General features: G+C 45.7%; 1 long non-coding RNA gene across 1 annotated transcript; it reads right to left on the minus strand.

Annotated features, from left to right (window-relative positions):
• Positions 1-445: 445 nt before the first annotated feature.
• Positions 446-18271, minus strand: LOC123578941. The gene is made up of 2 exons (XR_006702573.1): positions 17913-18271; positions 446-3713 (listed from the first exon to the last, which is right to left on the minus strand). It is a non-coding gene; the product is annotated as an uncharacterized LOC123578941 (long non-coding RNA).
• Positions 18272-18777: the final 506 nt, after the last annotated feature.

Genomic DNA, 18777 nt, shown 5'->3' on the forward strand with positions numbered 1-18777 from the left:
CCATGCCTGAAGCGAGATTCCTCTGCTCTATGAGCCATTACAGTCTCTTTTCCCTTAGGCTGGTTTCAGTTGACTTCTGTCTGGGGAAGAATTCTTCCACCTACGTTAAATGTGTACCTCTTCCTCCGTGATGGCCACATGGACAACCGTTGGTTTGGGGACTCCTCCTTACAGCACACATGGATCCTTCAAGCCAGCCGCGGTGTGGGGAAAAAATAAGTCAGGTGCAGCTGCAACAAAAAAATCAAATACAATGTGCACAAGTAGAATGACACACAGCTTCCAGCCGTCAGAGAACTATGCTCGCGGGAGTCTGCATGTGGCTGACTTTGAAGTCCTGATGTAGAAGAATGAACGTGTACTCTTTGCAGATACCAAACAAACCTGTTCACTCTCTCTTCGTGGCATTTCTTCAGCTTTGTACTCTCTATCAATGCCAGAAATGTTTCAGTTTTTTGAAGTCCGTTTATTTCAGTTCAAGTTCGCTAACATACAGCGTAGTCTTGGCCTCAGGAGCGGAACCCAGTGATTCCTCACTTAGGTGCGACACCCAGTGCTCGCCCCCACAGGTGCCCCCCTCGATGGCAAATTTGAATTTTTAAAGCAACGTTCCGGGTCATATCACGTAATTGCCCATCAGGAGATAAGTCTGTTTTCAGACTTTGACGGTGTGTCTGTTCTTTCTTCCGCATGCACTGCTGCTACGATCAGGTGAGATTGTGCCCGTATTCTGGCCCACAAACTGCTGTAGAGAAGACACCCCAGAACAAGCACGTTTTCTCCTGGGTGGGGCTGAGACATCTTGCTTTTACCTCCCTCACTCTCTCTCCCTCTCTCCGGTCCCTCCGTGAGCATGCTTTCAGCTTTGCTGCTATGTCCTTGCACACGGTCCCTTAAGACAACCAATTTATTCTCTCTTTAAAATATTTAGAAATACTGATAACTTCTGGAACTCTCTGACCAGGCCAGTTTTCATGTTGACAAGCAATTTGCTGGTTTCTAAGGATAGCCCGTATTCCATCCACGAATGATAGGAGATCTTAGGCCTTTGGATGGTAATTTAGTGGCAGAAGTGAAGGCTCAGTGATTTGAGCGTATAGACGTTGGTGCTAAGTTCTTTTCTCCCATAACTCCTTTTCCACTATTATTTTCCTCCTGTTGCAGAAGCTTAAACCCAATGAAATGAGCCTCATCCCCCTTCCTTTACTTTCCTATATTTTGGATCATACAAAAAGAAATACATAGCGACAGTTCTCTGCAAGTATCTCAAGTTCATCCCTGCCTCCCACAGTTCCTGAAGTATGCCATCTGTCTCCCCACTGACCAGGACTCCCTCTACTGAAACAGCCTCTATCCAGGCTGAAATTCACAGCAAAATTACACGCGACATTACTTTCACTTCTAACTAGCTCTGTGCCAGACCACCCTTTGTTAAGAACAACGTAACTAAATTCCCGCCATAAAGTAGTCGCATTTAATCGACACTATTGAAACCGCATTCAGAGATTTAGGATTTTTTTGCCTCCTGTTTTCCCCTGGGTTTAGCGGCAGAAGAGGCTTGTGTTACAGATTACATGGTAACCAACCTGTTCCTTGATCATCTTTTCGTAAGGGGTTGTACATTACGGTTGGTCAGAGGTCAGAGATCTTGTCCTACAGATTCTGGTCGTTTCTGGGGCAGGGGAGTTGCAAAATAGAAAGGGTGAGACGTGACGCATCTTCTGGAACGTGCGTGTCTGTGTTTCAGCTGCACAGTGTTGCTGAGGCGTCTCGGTGAGGCCCAACTGAACATTTATGAGTAGGATAACCCCGGCCCTCTAAGAATGGACTGCACAGATGTAATTACTGGGTTTCAGCAGTTATTGTAAGAGCACATAGGATCCAAGGGATTGATAAAGCACAGAAAACTAGTGCATTTTCTTCACATAAGAGGAACAAATTCTGAAAGGAAATCAGAAATCTAGACATGAATAGCTCAAATTCAATACCCATTAAAAATACTGGAATGAATCATCAAAGGATCAATTTGTATACAAGTCTACAACTGCAGGGGACTAAGCCAAGAAATCTATGAGCTTTCTGAAGAACACATTCAAGAGCCCAAAGCAATTTCCTCCTGAGTATTGTGACAAGTCTGAAAGATCAGCAGAAGCCAGAGACAGGACCGAGTCTGCTGTAAAAGCCACTGTCCCCTCCTGTGTGTGGCTGTCTCAGACAGTGCGTTAGAATTACTGGCCCTGGCGATCTTAGAAAGAGAGCCGCAAATCACTTTAAAGTTAACCGGCCTGCACACCAATAAGCAGAGGACGTAAGGCTGGCATACCACCCATGAATAATTTACTAAGAAAATCAAGATTCGGCAAAATAAAATGAATGCAAGGAGAGACGATCAATAATGCTTCCATTGAAATTAAGAGAAATTACGTCTGAGTCTTCTGGAGATGCATTACCTGATGATTCATTGATTTCATATTTAATTCAATAATTATGTTATTGTTTTTATGACTCATACTACTCACTGAATGATACTGTGGAAAGACAGAAAGAGCAGCCAAATGAGGAAAGCGGAGGCTACTCAGGGATTGCTATTAGCCAGGGAGTCAGCCAGCGTTCCTGGAGTGAGACAGGGGCTCACCGGCAGGCACAGGGCTGGGAAAGGCTTATGGGGGGAAAGACGCAGCTCAGGGCCACCTCGGTGCAGGCTGTCGGACACTGGGTGCAGGCTCCCGGGGGATTGGCCAGGGAGCGTATTTGGCTCACTTTGGCTGGTCCTAAATTAGACGCAGGGCAGAAAGTGGGGAAGCTGCCCTTTCCGAGCCGGGTTTTACAGGAGTTATTGTCTGGCTTCCTGGATTGCTCCCAGACACCACAGTCTGACTTCCTGACTTACAGAGAGCAGACCGGCTTCCTGGGCCCATGACATAGATAGTGGTCGGTTTCCTGAGCCGATCGGGGCAGGTGTGGCTCAGAGTTCTGTTTGAATATGCAGTGTGGTCATGGTCCACTTTCCATGCGGCCTCTCACTACTCTATGGCAGGCACTGAGCTGTAATATTCATCACCTTATTGAAGCGCATTGTCGCCCAGTGCGATGCTTGAAGAAGTCCCGTTTGATAGAGGAAGAAACCACGGCTTCTTCACATCATGCGGGGCCAGCTACGGAGTCAAGGGTGGAGTCCGTGATTAGGTTCAGGGAATCTGGCTCCAAACCTGAGCTCTGGACAGGAACATGGCCCTGCCTCCCAATTCCCACTGGTGAGACTGGAGATAATCCTGAGCTTCGGAAGCCGAGAAGGAACCCGAGACCAGCTTGGCTGCCTGGTTTCTGCCTCCAGCTCTATTCGCGACTTTGCTCAAATCGTTTTAGAAAATCCTGCCTCTCGGCCCATCTGTCTCTTCAGAATAGTAAATGAACTTCGATAGGAGAGGGTTAAGCAGAAGGTCCACAGAGCCGAGCAGATAACGTGAATGTGTGAGTCCCCTGAACATAAGGCATCGGGGGAGGGACCCACATCTGCCAGAAGAAGAATGTTCCATGCGTTCCTGGGCGTTCTGTTCACATCACCAAGGCTTGTAACCCTCACCCTCACGTCTGCAGTAAAATCCAGCGGGAAAGGTACTCAGTTAAAAGTTCAGTCCAAAGTACGGCTGCCTAAGAAGAATTTGAAGGCTTTTCAATGCCCCTTCCGAATAAATGGGTTTTAAACTGGTATCCTGTAAAAATTCAAAAGTAAAATAATTCGATTGAAATAGTGTAATTGGGAAGTCAATAGGGAACCGGAGTGGAATACACACTGGTTAGCATGAATATTCTAACTGGATGCATTTGTAAAATACTGTTACTATGATGGGATTTTACATTTTCAAGCGTAAAAGCATTTTGTTCGTTTCTGTGGTAGTGGGTATGTTGCCACCACAAAATGAAAAGATAAAACGCCAAAATGAAATTATGAATGTATGCAAATTACTTAGACATTGGATTTCACTTTGCAATGTGTTTACAGAGCAAAATTAAAGAATAATTTTTCTTCGCTTAAATTATAAAATATCCTGGGCTCTATCAAAGATGACGGAGGATTATATTTAACAGTCCTGGCGGATATTACGGAGTAAATATAGACCCACAACTGGGAAATGCAATGGTCCCCAGGTTGCTCGGATGGCAATACCCCCATGGGAATCATTGGAGACAATAAATTCAATTTCACACCTGTTGTCTGTGCCTTAGATTCATGGTTTTCCACCTTACGATAAAGATATGAATGTGCACCAGTTGTCCCTGGTAAATGATTAGGGGGGAGGTTTTTAAAGGTGGGATTGCATTCGACTCAGATTTTCAGCCTCCTTGGTCCTGGAAATAAGTAAGAGCTGCGTTTCTGGGGAAAATTCTTGTTAGCCTTGTAGAGAGAAAGATCATAGGGAAGGCGTCAGGGGGTCTGTACAGGCGTGAGGTCTACAGAGGGTCATGACACGGCAAAGATAAGAAAATAAAGCTCTCAGCACCTACTCGGAGATGGGGCCCCCCCAACCAGAGCTATTGCAGAGACGAGCTAAATATACTGAGTCGAGGACCCCAGCCTGCTCCAGTGAAGGGTGGGAAAGGAGAAATAGAGATGCACCGAATCAGTGGGGGGGGTCACATGTCACATTTGTTCAAAACATTCTGTGTATGTTAATTGTCCTACCAAAAATGTCCTGGTTTAGCCTAAAAGTTATATGGCTAATGACTAGGGGCTCATTCTTCTCTCTACATCTGGCTAAACCGAACTCATCTGTAGTGGCCTGTGACCCTCTGCTTAAGAGTGAGAAGGAGGGGGTGCCTGGGGGGCTCAGTTGGTTGAGCATCCGACTTTGGCTCAGGTCGTGAGTTGGAGCCCCACGTCAGGCTCTCTGCTGTCATTGAGGAGCCCGCTTCAGATCCTTTGTCTCCCTCTCTCTCTGCCCCTCCCCCGTTCATGCTCTGTCTCTGTCTGTCTCAAAAATAAATAAACATTAAAAAAAATTTTAAGCAAACAAAAGCTAACAGAGCAAAAGTAAAAAGCAAAGGTAGGGGATTGACTTCCTAATATGAAGTGAGTTTTTTTTTTTTTCCTCTGAGAGAGAAAAAGAAAATGCAGATAATCATTGCTTATTAGGAGTCTAGAAACTCAATTGCTTCACTTCGAAGCACAACCAGTGAAGCCTGTAAAGGTCTGACTTTTCGGACAGCCCTTGAAGGTGTGTGTTCCGGGAGACACAAAGGGTGATGCCAGGCATGCTACATCAAGAGATGGTTCTTCCACTTTTTCTGGTTTGGGGATAGCCACACCACTTCCATTTTCTCTGATCCATAGACCTTCCAGACCTGGGCGGCATTCCCCATGGAATTTCTGAGGAAACCTGGTTCTCCCGGCAATGTCTTCTTCTTGATCTTACTTCCTGTTGATAACAGGACAAAAGCCCAGTAACTGGAGGCTTGATCTGAGCAAGTTCAAATACACAAAACATAGGCACATCTCCATTTTGGAGAGGGAAGGAGAGCTTTCCCCCTCCACCCTTACCAAACTTTTACTTCATCTGGACTCTGAAATCATTATTCCTTATTTGCCTCGGCAGTTTCCCACCTCGTTCTGGTCAAATGCCTCAGACGGGACCAACGCTCCTGAAGATTTTTACATAAACTCTGGACAAAATATAAAAACAACACTTTGGGGAAACTAGAGATTTGCCAAAGGGAGGCAAATGCTGGAGGGCTGGGCATGTGGAAAAAACAGACTGGTTTTGTGCGAAATTCGAGTTTCCCCGTTTTTGGTAGCTTTTTGCCGAGAGCCGGTCTCAGTCAGTTGCCTGTCAAGTGCTAAAACTCACGTAGAAACCTACAGGCTTGAGGAAACAGAGGACGGAGTATGGGGCAACTACAGGAGCTAAAAAGTTATTGGGGAAAATCACTAAAAGGAGGGTGGCAGAGGGAGAGCTTCAGATTTGGGACACAAACTCTACACAAAGCTTCTGTTCACCCCGAGCCACTTGTGTGCAGGCTGACCACAAGCCACGCAGCTAAGGTTGCAGGATCGGAACAGAGAATTGGGTTGCACCCCATTGTGGAGAGAGGCAGAGTTTGGAGTTTGAGTCCAATCAAGTTAGCTGCCTATAAAAACAAAAAACAAACAAACAAAAAATCAATAACTGTCAGAGGAACATAACAGGATAGTGTCTATGTCATGAGTTACAATGACCAAGAAACGATCCAAAATTACTAGACATACAAAGAAATGGGAAAATGCGACCCATAGTCAAAGGAAAATGTGGCTACTGGAGACTTTATGTCCTGCAGAGTTAGGAAGAAGAAATGAAAAGATGCAAACACGCTTAGCTAGGTGAGGGATTTTCAGAGACACAACTGTTGGACAGAGCTCTCTACCCAGAGTATCCACATCAGCCACTTTAATTTTCAAAAGTCCACTGTTGAAGTGTCCTTGATTCAAACCCCCATCCATTAACATATTACTCTTTGCTATGAGCAGTGGAAGGAGGAAAGTGGGACCATGCCTGGATGGAGAAGGGGAGAGAAGGTTTTCTGTTCTCCTGTTTTTTCAAGCTTGCTTTGAACTTGCTTGTGCCTGATGACATTTGGTATTTAAGAGAGTTGCTGGAGAACCCTGCTGCTTATTTTTAAACTTCCCTGAAAAAAACTCAGAGGTGATCTAATTCAACTTCCTTGTCTAACAACTAGTCCTGGAAAAGTTCAAGTTTACAGTGGTCATACAAGCTAGTCTCAGTAATGGGACTAGAATTTCACCCTTAGATCCCTAGCATTTTGTGCTTCAGTGATCTTCCCTTGATTATTTTATTAATTTTCAGTGCATTTGTTTATCGCATGCCTGCAATGTGACAACAACTGTTCTGGGATCTGGGTGTTAAAATAAACAAGGAAAATGAGATTCTGGCATTCAATCCACTCTTCACATTCTGCCTCCAAAGCTGCTCTTCCCTGATTGAAAGCATTAGTGTGGACTATTAGACTCTTATCTCATGAGATCCCTTCCACTTTAATATTCATCTTTTTTACAGGAGAATGCACTTTATTTTTTTCTTTGAAGCAAGTTGAATAATACTCATTTATTATGATAGCTTCCTATTAATTTTCCTTACGTGTTATTATCTCCCCCAGATTAATCCATAGGAGTCTAAATAAAGCCAGACATTTCAATAGAAAAAATAGCTGCCACTCGCCGCTTTCCTATAACTTAGTTATTGCCAGGCATCCTTCCTTTTTCTTTATGATTCTTAAGGCAGTTCTTGGTCTATGTGCCATCTGTCTCGCTGAAGCCAATTTGAATAAATATTATAAGGTACAGTAGTTTAAATCTTCTTTATCTCAGATCCATAAAAATGTGCAACGTCTCTTACATACCATCTTCTTATTGCTTTGGGGCAGCATAAGTAACTACATTGTTGAATTGAACGTAATTTCTTTTTTAAACTCCTTTTGATTCTAAAACCCATGGTGATTTAATGGAAAATTACTTTCCAAAGTAAAAACATATGACTCTGAATTGCTTTCATGATTATTTCTCTTCTCTGTTGAAACCTGACCATTTGCTGAAAGGAATATTTGGATTTTTGCAATCTATCATCCATTGCCCCTTCTTTTGGTAACAGCCTTTTCAGGAACTCTCTCCTTGCCGGGTGCATGTGAACCAAACCAGAATGATCACCCCTCTAACCCTGGAATGGTGACCTGGAGTGGAGGGACACTCGAGGTCAGCACACCCCAGGGAGACTGCACCTGCCGATTCCGTTTCCTCTTTCATTTCTTTGTCTAAATCACAGCCTTGGAAAAAAACCCTCTGTCCTTGATTTAACCAGAGTTGATTTCTAATTCTATTTATTCATTCATTCATGAGAGAGAGAGAGAGAGGGGCAGAGTGAGAGGGAGAGAGAATTCCGAGCAGGTTCCACACCGTCACCACAGAGCCTGATGTGGGGCTTGAACTCATGAACCATGAGATCATGACCTGAGCAGAAATCAAGAGTCTGATGTTCCACCAACTGAGCCACCCAGGGGCCCTTTGCTTTCTATTTCTTAGAACTGAAAAGTTCTTGGTCACCCAAAAATCCTGTTTCTTCTCTCAAATATCGTTACTTAGAGCCAACGTTAATATTGCTTATAAATGTGCTCATTTGAATTACATGGAATGGAAAATTAGTGTAAGTTAGCTTTCGCCTTCATATTTTAGTAGGTTAAAGGGAAAAGTCTTCTTTGCAATTCTGCTGTATGAAAACGATTACTTCTCTACTGGGCAAGTGCTACACAAATGCTGAACATTTCGTAAATCCCCTCGTGGATCCGCCAGTCAGAGTAAAACTTAGGAAGGGTCGAGCAGCAAGCTTCACAGTGGTGGAACTGCTCAAAATGTCCTCTAAACGCTCCAAGGTGCAAAAGTGCAGGCTTAGCCCATAAGCTCAAGGAACCTTCGCTGAGTAAAGGGGAAAAGAAACACGGCAGAAAGGCAGGGACGTATTAATTTTGCATTTTGCTTGGGAAATACATTTTGATAAGTAATAACCGCTTTTCTATGTCTTTATATGTTGCGAACAGTCAAGAGAGACGGAAGAGAAGGTATTTGGAACGGCAGCGTCTATGAACGAAGGGTTAACGACTCCCACGGCGTGTTGTATAATTTCCAGCAAACACGCACACAGACTGACTGCTTCCCCGTGGCATCAGTAAGAAACCAGCGGTTTCGGTAGCCTGAGAGCACGTAAATAACAGAGGATTCGCTGTATTGGTGTAGACCACACAGCTAGGTAGAGCTAGAAATGAAATGACCACGTAAGCTTCCTGGTTAAGACCTGTAGTCTTAGGGGATGCATGCTTCTCGAGCTCAGGAACCATTGGAACATTTTTAAGAGAAAAATAATAATTTCCGAAACCAACAAAAGAATTCTTACGGATGGATGTACAATAATTCATGATACAATATGCTATAAAAAAAAAAAGTCTTACACTGATTTCGTTTATTATGCCTCAATATCCATATAGGAGACATCATTGTCTCACTCCTTCCAAAATGGAACACTGGATGGCCACCATTCAAGGCTTTGCTTGTTTTCACTACCCGGTTTAAATGCGGATGGGTCTTATTAAAACTGCTTTGCTGAATCTTCAAGACTTTTCAGCTCTGTATATATTCATAAGACAAAAAGATATCTCTTGCCCATTTAATGAACCATAAAAAAGTACTCTCCATATTCTTTTCAAAAAGCTATTCCTTCCCCCTGCCTGACATGCCAGAGGCCAGTCCTCATTTAAGATTAAACTTCTGGTCAGAGGCATCCAAAAGCCCTTTACGCCATATACTCAGAAAAGACGAGGATATATACAAGTACATGTACACGCACACATGTATACACACACACATAGATATCCTTGAATTTTTTTAAATAAAAATTAGGGAAAATATCTATGGACCAGAAATGAGTTGGGGACTAAGTTTTAGCCTATATAGAGCACTAGGAGTGGAAACAGTCAAGGGGGCAAATTTAAAACACCCAATAGAAATGGAAATTGAATAAAATCGTCTTGCTGGAAGATGCCAAATCCAGTTCCGTATATAGAGTGTGGACCTCAGTCTACGTTCTTTTTTTTTAAGACTAGAAGCTGACAACTGCTCCTCTATGCTTGGGGTTTCAGCTAGACACAATGAGCTCATCTACCCCAGAGAGAAGAAGCAGAGACCCCTGCTTGACAGGAACTGGGCACACCACAGCCACTGGCTCTGAACTTAGAACTGCAAGATGCCGTGTCCAGCAGGCAGAACAAGACCTGACATACCCCTCCCCCAGCCTTCCATGATGTTAAGAGGAGGATGTAAGGAAACGTATACTGTTTTTACTTGATTTGGGTCTTTGGCAACTTTTGTGAATGTGTTTTTACCATCGAATATGCTAATGTCAATACATTGTAGGTCGTTTCCATTCTTGGGCTCTTTAATGTGATTTTCTTTTGGTTAAGCTTGGCCGTGTTTATAGAGTTGCTGATGTGAGGAAGGTTTCTTCATGGGCGGATTCACGCATTTCCCTAGCCAAAGGCTCATGAGTCTCTGCTCCCTAAAGTTACCTGTGGGAGCCCAGCTGCTGTGCCCCACGGGTCCCAGGCTTCCAACACCACCCACACAAAATCTCCCCATGAGACGTGAGGGAATACGTCCCTTCCAGACCCAATCCTCGGTCTTCAGTGTTGAGTAGAAATCAGAAATGGTGTTGGAAGGTTCACGCTTATCTGTTCCTCATTTAATTTATTTGAAGGTACGATGGTACGCATAGTCTACGATTGTTTGAAAATATCTTTATATTGGTTCTCTAATGCTGTTACATTTCCACAACCTTAGTGGCCAAGAACAATACCAATTTGTTATCTTATAGCTCTGGAGGTCAGAAGTCCAAAATGGGCCTCGGTAGACTAAATCGAGGGGTCAGCAGACCTGCCTGGCTCTGGGGGAGAACGTGTCTCTTGCCTTTTCCAGATTCTAGAAGCTGCCTGTATTCTTTGGCTTGAGGACACTTCCTCCCTCTTTAAAGCCGGTAGAATACCATTTCCAAATCTCTCTCTGACCCAGACCTCCCCCTTCTGCCTCTATCTTCCACAGGTGAGGATCCCTGTGACTCACTGGACCCACCCACGTGACCCAGGATCTCTTTATTTTAAGGTCATCTGATTAGCAAGCTTAATTTCAGCTTCAACTTCAACTCCCCTTTGCCAGGTAGCACATGTCCACCTGCTCTAGGGATGACAGTGTGAACATCCTTGAGGAAGGGAGCTTGATTCTGCCCACCACAATCTTAGCAGCTGCCCTTTGGTTTATCTTCTTTCTGTGCACAAATTAATGTTATTGGAGCCCTTGGGCAAGTAGGTCATTATTTTTACTTGTCATCATACGCAACTGTGCACTAGAAATCTGCTCTCTGCTCTGTTGATAAAACATACTTTGCCCAGTCTACCAGCTTTTATTTGCCTACAACCAGGGTTACCAAATAAAGGCTCCCACTTAATGAGATTATCACACGGTGCTATTATGTCGCTACTTGTAAGCTGCTTTTCATGGCTACATCCTTTTATTGTTTCCATGAGACACAGATTTCTCTCTAATCCACTGACTTCACGTCCCATGTAGATTCGATGGCCTCGCTTGAACGGGTCAAGGATGCATTTTCAGAGATTCATGAGACACAGGAGGCTCGTCCCCGGGGGGACACAGCAGCTGGGCTCCCACAGACAACTTACAGAAGTAAAGGCTCGTGAGACTTCGGCTGGGGCGATTCCCGAGCAATCCCATCACCTGCGTCAGTGTCACCGAGTCCTTCCTTCCTCGACACACAAGTCACAGTTTTTCCACACCCTTGCGTTTTCGCATCAGCTGTCTGCTGCTCATCTCCTTTTCCTTTCCATTTCCATTTCCTTCAATTAAGCAAAAATCACTAGATTTCAAGTACCATAGCTATATTCTACCTTACCTACCAAAGCCTGGGCACGGCCCCCTACCAGTGCCATCGTGGTAAATTCAGTCCAGTTGGTGCAATATGCTAAGTTAGAGCAACCGTCACAAAGCCTCAACCTACATTTTGTGCACGTTCCAATTCTGTGGGGTTAGGACTTTCTGTAATATGATTGAGTGGTTCATTCTTAAGAGTGGAAATGATGGAATTCTCCCATCTATTCGTGCATCCATCCATTCGTTCATTTTTAATCTAGTTCTCAAGAAAGAGAACTGCTGTGTGCCATAAACCATGGTACATTTGATGGATAGGAGAATGAGTAAGATAAAGCATTTCCTTTCACAACAAACACAAACCAAAACAGAGTCTGAAAGAGGAAAGTATGTATATATTAAATAGAGAGAAAAGGTACTCTACAGGCTAAGGCTGCCTTGTGTCGTCTCTCATTTTCCTCACTACGGCAATTTCTCACTATTGCAATAATGCAATAATAGATCTCACTTAGGTCTAGTATCGTGGGCATTCCCAATGAAAACGGGATAAAAATCAACATAGGAGCTTGGGGAAAGGCTGATTTGTAGTTTGGAGGTACAGAGGGCAAGATCAAAGGTATTGTTTAACATCCAACTGCAGACACATCATTTTTAAAACTTTCCTAATGTTTAAAAATCTCTTCAATCAATTAAAGGATGGCAAACTCCCTAATTTTAGGAATTTTTATTTACTTCAAAATTCTAAAGCACAGGCTCACATACAGCCTTCCACGTAAGAGGAACGTGTATTCAGTGAAGCAACGACTTCTGGAACTGATGAGCATCTGTGTCTGACAGTGACTTGCTCAGGTGACACTGTCTTCCCCACCGCAGGAAAGCACACGGTGTAATTAGTTAGCCCCTTCTGACAAGCTACTCGTGCTACTTTGCTGAAATCGAAAGACATGAAGAAAGGATCTTCCCTCTTTCCTTCAACACACCCAGTGGAAAGCTGAGTGCCCCTTCCTCGGAATTAAGTTATCACTTTCACGGCTCTTTTGGAACTTGTCAATGTCTCTCTTGCATTCTTGCATAAACACCTAATGAATTATGAGCTCCTGGAGGGCAGAATCTGTGATCATCTCAGATCCCAAATAACCCCCATGACAATGCTTTGCCTATGGAAGACTGCCCTCGGTGGTTTCTTGAATGTAAAATAATTACTTCCAGGATCTTCACGGATGTTTTTAATCTCTATCCCTACCCTCAACAGGGCAATAGCAACCTGTGAACAGTTCCCTCGTAGTTAAGAAACAAAAATTTTCCAGAACATGGAGGAAAAAAAGCTATTTTTACTTGTCATAATACACAATTGTGTACTATAAATCTGCTCTCTGCTCTGTTGATAAAATACGCTTTGCCCAGTCTACAGCTTGTATTGGTGGCACGCTATTTCAGCACTCCTGCTTCTCTAGGATATTGCAAACCCACGTCAGGTGCAGCAGAGCCCCATGAACTTGTGACGGCCCCAGGAGACAGGTGTATTGCTACATCTCCATAATCCAGCCAGAAGATCAGCCTCATCTACAGGCAACTAGGGTCAGAATAAAGACAGGGCTGAGCACAGGGCATCGGTATCTGTGGCTTCATGTGGTTTGGGGCACTTCAAGCCCTTGGCCTGGCTGAACAGAGAGGGGACCTTCTTAGGGACCTGGGCACCACTGGCAGGAGACTGCCCCCATGGATCCTTATACACAGGTTGTTCCGTGTGCTGGGACAAATACACCCTCGGAAGACCCCATCCCAGGACAGTGAATGTAAGAAGATGGGGGTCCCAGCCCTGCCCCTGCCCCAGTGAGGTCTGTGACCTCGAAAGTCACTTTGCCACTCCTGCCTTAGTTTCCCCCGAGGGTGGAATGTGAGGGCTGTATCTAGATTAGCTCAAAAGACAATGCCAGCTGGGGTACTTTGTTCATTGCGTTCAAACATTAGAGGCAAATGTAGATCATCTGAAGTCTTATCAGATGCCCGAGTTTTATAACTCTTGGTAAAGAGGTAAAGAATGTGCTTCTGCCTAGTAGGAGAAAAAAAGACATTTGCAACTATAGCCGGAAATTTCCTGTGATTGAGGAGCTCATAGGTGGCCATAAATGATTGTGTGACCAAGAGAATACACCCCAAGACTTCTGTTTCTTCTCCAAAGAATAAAGAATCCAAAAGCCATTGATTTTTATTGTCAAACGAGAAAAAAGCGAGCGATATGCCCCGATGCCACACAATCTGAGAGCCAAGCAGTTATTAGAATAGTTATGAATGCAATTTTTGTCTTTTTTCATTTTATGAAGAAAAGTAGTTTTAGTTCATACAAATCGCCCTATCTTTAATCGGGGGGGGGGGTGCGGGGGGGGGAACATGAGGTGACAGAAGTCAAAGAAACAGTATCAAAAATCTGTTTTGATGTCATCACTTTAAAGCATAGAAATGTTTTACGTTGATTTTGCCAAAGACACCGTTTTCCTAAAGATTGTGAAAGTTCGACAAACTCTATCTAGTGATTCCAATGTCTAAAATCTATATTGCATAAATGCTGTTGGATATAGCTATCTCTTAATCATATTCTTCTACATTTAGTTTATTGATGCAGTAGAGTATATTAAAGCCCTTTTGTGTCTAAGACACAAGTCTCTTTAGTCACTTTAATGACACATGCCACCTCGTTCTTTCCCTGGAGGAGTTACAACCTATGAGAAATGATGCACACACAGTCACAAAACAACCCAGTGACAGATAAATATGAGCAAAAGTTCACTTCAGTCTACATTAACTCTCGCTCATCTCAATGAGTCTGGGGAACAGAAAAGACCAGGTGATATTTCTGAATATTAACCAATGAGGAAGGACACTCAGGTCAGTAATTGAGAAATATAGATTCTTTTTCTTCCTTCTCATACACCATGGTATTTCTGCAATTGAAGGTTGGTCAACGTTATTTCATGACTAGTAACAGAAGGAAGCTTATGGAAAGTTTGGCTTTTGATTTGAGTCTGGAAGAAGAGGTGTGAATTCTCTTAATGGCGTTGAGGGTGCTGAGCATTCCAGATGAATGGGCACGGGCTGGAGGATGGACAGGATAAAGTGTAAGGGATGCTCACATTTCTCACAAACAATGTACTATGTCCCTGCAGGGCAGTGGGGACAGATGAGCACAGGCGGATGGCAATCAGGTGTTGAGCAATGTAAGTTAGAGCTGAGACTTAGCAATTCATTCTGCGAGAATTTTCAATCATTGAAAATACATAAGATAATAGCGATGGATGAAATTGTTTAATTCGTAGAGTCACCTGGGAGATTCTTATCGACTTCTGGTCTACAGACTTGAAAATAGTCTTACAGACTTCCTGGTAGGGACGGGAGGGAAATGGAAGTGAATGCCAGTATGAGAGTAAGAAACCCAGTTCTGATCTTTAAACACAAAAGAAGGTATATTACACACACACACACACACACACACACACACGCACACACACAGAGTTGTGTTATGCAGATCTCCAAGTCAAGCCCAGATACTAAAACTACATCCTCAGAAATCTGCCCTTTCTCTCCATCCCTCGGTTCTGCTTTTCTGTATTGGTTCTCTCTCAGGCATACTTTCTTCAAAGTGATACACGAGAAGGTGTTGTTACTCTGAGCTCACACGGTATTTACCTCTTAGGAGCTCAGAAAGGAAGAGAATGGGTTTAGACTGGTCCCTTTGGGGCCCCAGGTCTCGATGAGTTCCAGAAGAGAAGGGTAATCAGATTCGCAACCTTAGGCCCCAGGCACACCCCTGTGGTGAGGTAGGTGAGGGCCCTTGACTGACAGCCCCTCATGAAGAAATGTCTATTACTTCCTTTCACATTTCACTGGTCAAAGCAGGTCAGAAAGTCAGCACTCACTTTCAAAGAGGCAGAAAGGGCAACTGTATCATGTTCCCAGGAGGAGTCAACAAATAGTCTGTGAAAAGCACTAGTGACCTCCACACAGCCCCCCAGAATCACAGCGAGTTCAGAAGCACACCCCCGAAGGGAAAAAGCTATGACACTGTTTAGTCAAGCACTACACTAGAAACTTCCTTGTGCTACAGTTAGGGACATAAGCCAATAGTCTGACCATAATGGGAGACAGAAAAGAGTAGGAGGGGACAGAAATGAAAGTCACTTCACAGGAATAATCCTCAGGGCTTCGCGAGAAACAAGATATGGAAAAAGAAGTTCTAGTTAAAACTGAGGGCATCTGGTTTCATTGTTATCGTTTGCTTTTTATTTATTCATTCTTGTCCTGGTGCCTCAAGAGACTGAGGTACTTAGAAAAATTAGAATAAGAAAATTGGTAAAGGCAGATTCTCAGTCTCAAAATGTCCAGAAGATGAATGTGACCTTAGAGGAACCCGACACCGTCAGGAGACTTTCTACCATGATTTTTAGGAGTTCAATTGTGTCCCCACAAAATTGATGCATTGAAGTTGTAACCGCCAGGACCTCAGACTGTGTATTTAAAGACAGCATCTATAAGTAGGTAATTAAGGTCAAAGTGGAGTCATTAGGGTGGGTCCTGGTGCAATATAATGGTAAAAGTCATTTTAACTCCGTAATGTAACAGAACAGTGGTAATTTAAGCGTACAGAAAACAAAGCGTTTTTTTCTCAGCACCAGCCCAATACAATCTGCCTGAATTCTAATTAGCAAAATCTTCTGTTTTAACAAATAGTGTAGGGGACTTTAGGCATTTTTTTCACCCAACATTTTGGATCGTAAGGCATTAGGTATCAGAACTTTCTCTGCATTTTTTTTTTTTTTTTTTAATTTTCTTAAAGCTCTTCTTTGCGTATTAGTAGAGCGAGCCGCAGGAAAATGGAAAGCTTAGTTCTGGGATATGCTGGTCACAGTACTTTCAGGTTATAGAAAAGCAATGTAGACCAACTTCCCCAGAGGAAATAGTTTCTCTCTTCAAAACCCATCCTATCACAAAGAAGAAAATCCAATGTAATTTAGCAGATACAATGATCTTCCTCCCAAGAGAGGCAAAAATCGGCAACATTCTTTCTAATGCATCCGTTTTAGTGTTGGACATATTAACTTGGCTTTCCACCTCAGGCTGACAGAATTTTGTAAACATCACTATCCAATGCTGGTGGGATGAATGTAGGATTGAGACACGCCGGGATTTTTGCCCTTAATCCCTTCCTGCCCATTGTTTCCAAACACGTAATCTTTTTCTTTATGTTGGTGGAATTAAACCTGACATGGCGGGTGAAATGCTGTTTCTACCTGGGTTGGATAAGAACCCATTGTTGGTTCCAAATGACTCTGGCTTTACCTCACAAAGGGTGACCTTCACAAGCTCCAAAACTTCATACCCAGTCCAACACTAGGAATTAGTGTTACCTAGGCCCCCTTTTATATTTCACTGCACTGTTGAAACTTGTTTTCTGAAGAGCTTCCAGAAAATAGCCTGACTGCATTGGGAGGCCAAAGTGATGGGTTGGGAGGTACACAAGACAGTTGGCTATTTTCTAGGCACTGAGCTCACCCCACATCCGGCTCTCCAGGTTATCAGGGGGACAGCTGCTGACTGCCAGGGATGGGGGCCCCTTCTTAGGGAATGCCCCAGCCCTGCCCAGGCCCTTCATTCCCTCCCCACCTCCCCTCCTTCTCTCTCTCTCTCTCTCTCTCTCTCTCTCTCTGTAATTGCAAATCCTCTTAACTCGGAGGGCGCCTCGGGGTCTGCGATGCACCACCCTTCCCAGCAGGGCCTCCCAGTGTGCGGGGTCCTCCCAGAGCTGACCGGGAGGGTCCTCCCAGAGCTGACCAGCAACAGCAGGTGTCCCCGCGCCTCAGCCATACCCGCCCCTTCACTGCCCTGCACCCGTGGTTGTTTTGGCTTAAAAAGAAACGAGCTGCACAGCTGACAAGGGATAAAGCCGCTGGTCCACAGGGTGTAAGAGTCGTTTTTGTGATTTGACAAACCTGCTCCCCCCCCCACTCCCCCCCCAGGGGCTCCTCCTGATCTGACTCCTCCTGGCTCCTCGCCCCCTCCCCACACACTCGCTGCTCCCTCAGACCCCCCCACACACCCGGCCCCCAGCCTCACTGCACCGCCTGGGGCCCCAGGCGCCCTGCTTCCTCCCACCCACCTGCTCCTGCTTTGCCAGAAAAGTCCAACCACTGGTTTGTAGCCCCCCCCCCCCCCCGCCCTTCATCTGCACCATCGCCGACTTTTCAGGTCAGCGGCCCATTCCCATCTCGGGGATCCCCCTGCGCCCTGACCCCCCCCCCCGCCCTCGCGGTCCCCGGGGCCGGCACAGAGGCCTCCTCACCCGGGCTCCCCCTCAGCCCCCCTGAGCACACGCGGCAGGTGGAGGCCGCCCAGTAACGAAGGCCCAACCCGCAGCTGACTCCGGCCTCGCAGCCTCGGTTCCACGGACCTTTCGGGAAAGACGCGGATTTTCAGAAAGGCGTCTTCCTAGGGGACTGCTCCCACCACACAGGAGATGCGCGTGTAGACCCGGCTGCTGCGAAAACGTCGGTTTGCGCTAAATTCTGTTGGTTCAAGTGGGTGCAGGTGGCTCCTCGGAGCGGGGGCAGCTGGACGAGGTCGGTGGCCGATGCGGCGAGTGGCCCCCAGTGTGTGAAGCCGCGAACACGGGGCGGAACACGGAGAAGGAGCAGCGCTGCCCTCAGGTGCTCCGTGACGCACGGGGGCCCCATCTCCACACAGACGGCGCCAAACCCGGGGACAGGGGTGTCGTGCAGGCCTCACCCACCTGTCACTTCCAGGAAGGGGCTCTCGGGACCCCCCCCCCCCCCCCCGTGCAGTGATGGGTCGTCCGCTTCCGGACAGACCCTCCGATTCCTCGACTGCACCTGGCGAGCAGGTGCGGTTCTCCCGTGACTCCGGGGTTCACGCGCGTTCACACTCACGTGCGGCTGACAGGTGCACGTTCTCTGACCCGGGCCCTTCCGCGGGGAGGTCGGCAGCAGGTGGGCGGGAGCGGGTGTGCGTGCAGCTGAGGGCCACCCGTGGGTTCACCATTCACACCCCGCCCGCTCGGAAGATGCTGCCGGGTGCTCCCGGGGTGCTCCACAGGTGCTGCACACGTGCTCCATGGGTGCTCCTACGATGTGCAAGGGGCTCCTTGGGTGCTCCGCAGGTACTCGGGGTGCTCCGGGGTGCTCCTCCGATCTGCACAGGTGCTTCGCAGGTGCTTGGGATGCTCCGTGAGTACTCCGTGGGTGCTCCGCAGGTACGCGGGGTGCTCCCGGGGTGCTCCGGGGTGCTCCTCCGATGTG

This window comes from Leopardus geoffroyi, chromosome A1 (genome assembly GCF_018350155.1).
Source record: "Leopardus geoffroyi isolate Oge1 chromosome A1, O.geoffroyi_Oge1_pat1.0, whole genome shotgun sequence".
In the NCBI taxonomy this organism is placed as follows: domain Eukaryota; kingdom Metazoa; phylum Chordata; class Mammalia; order Carnivora; family Felidae; genus Leopardus; species Leopardus geoffroyi.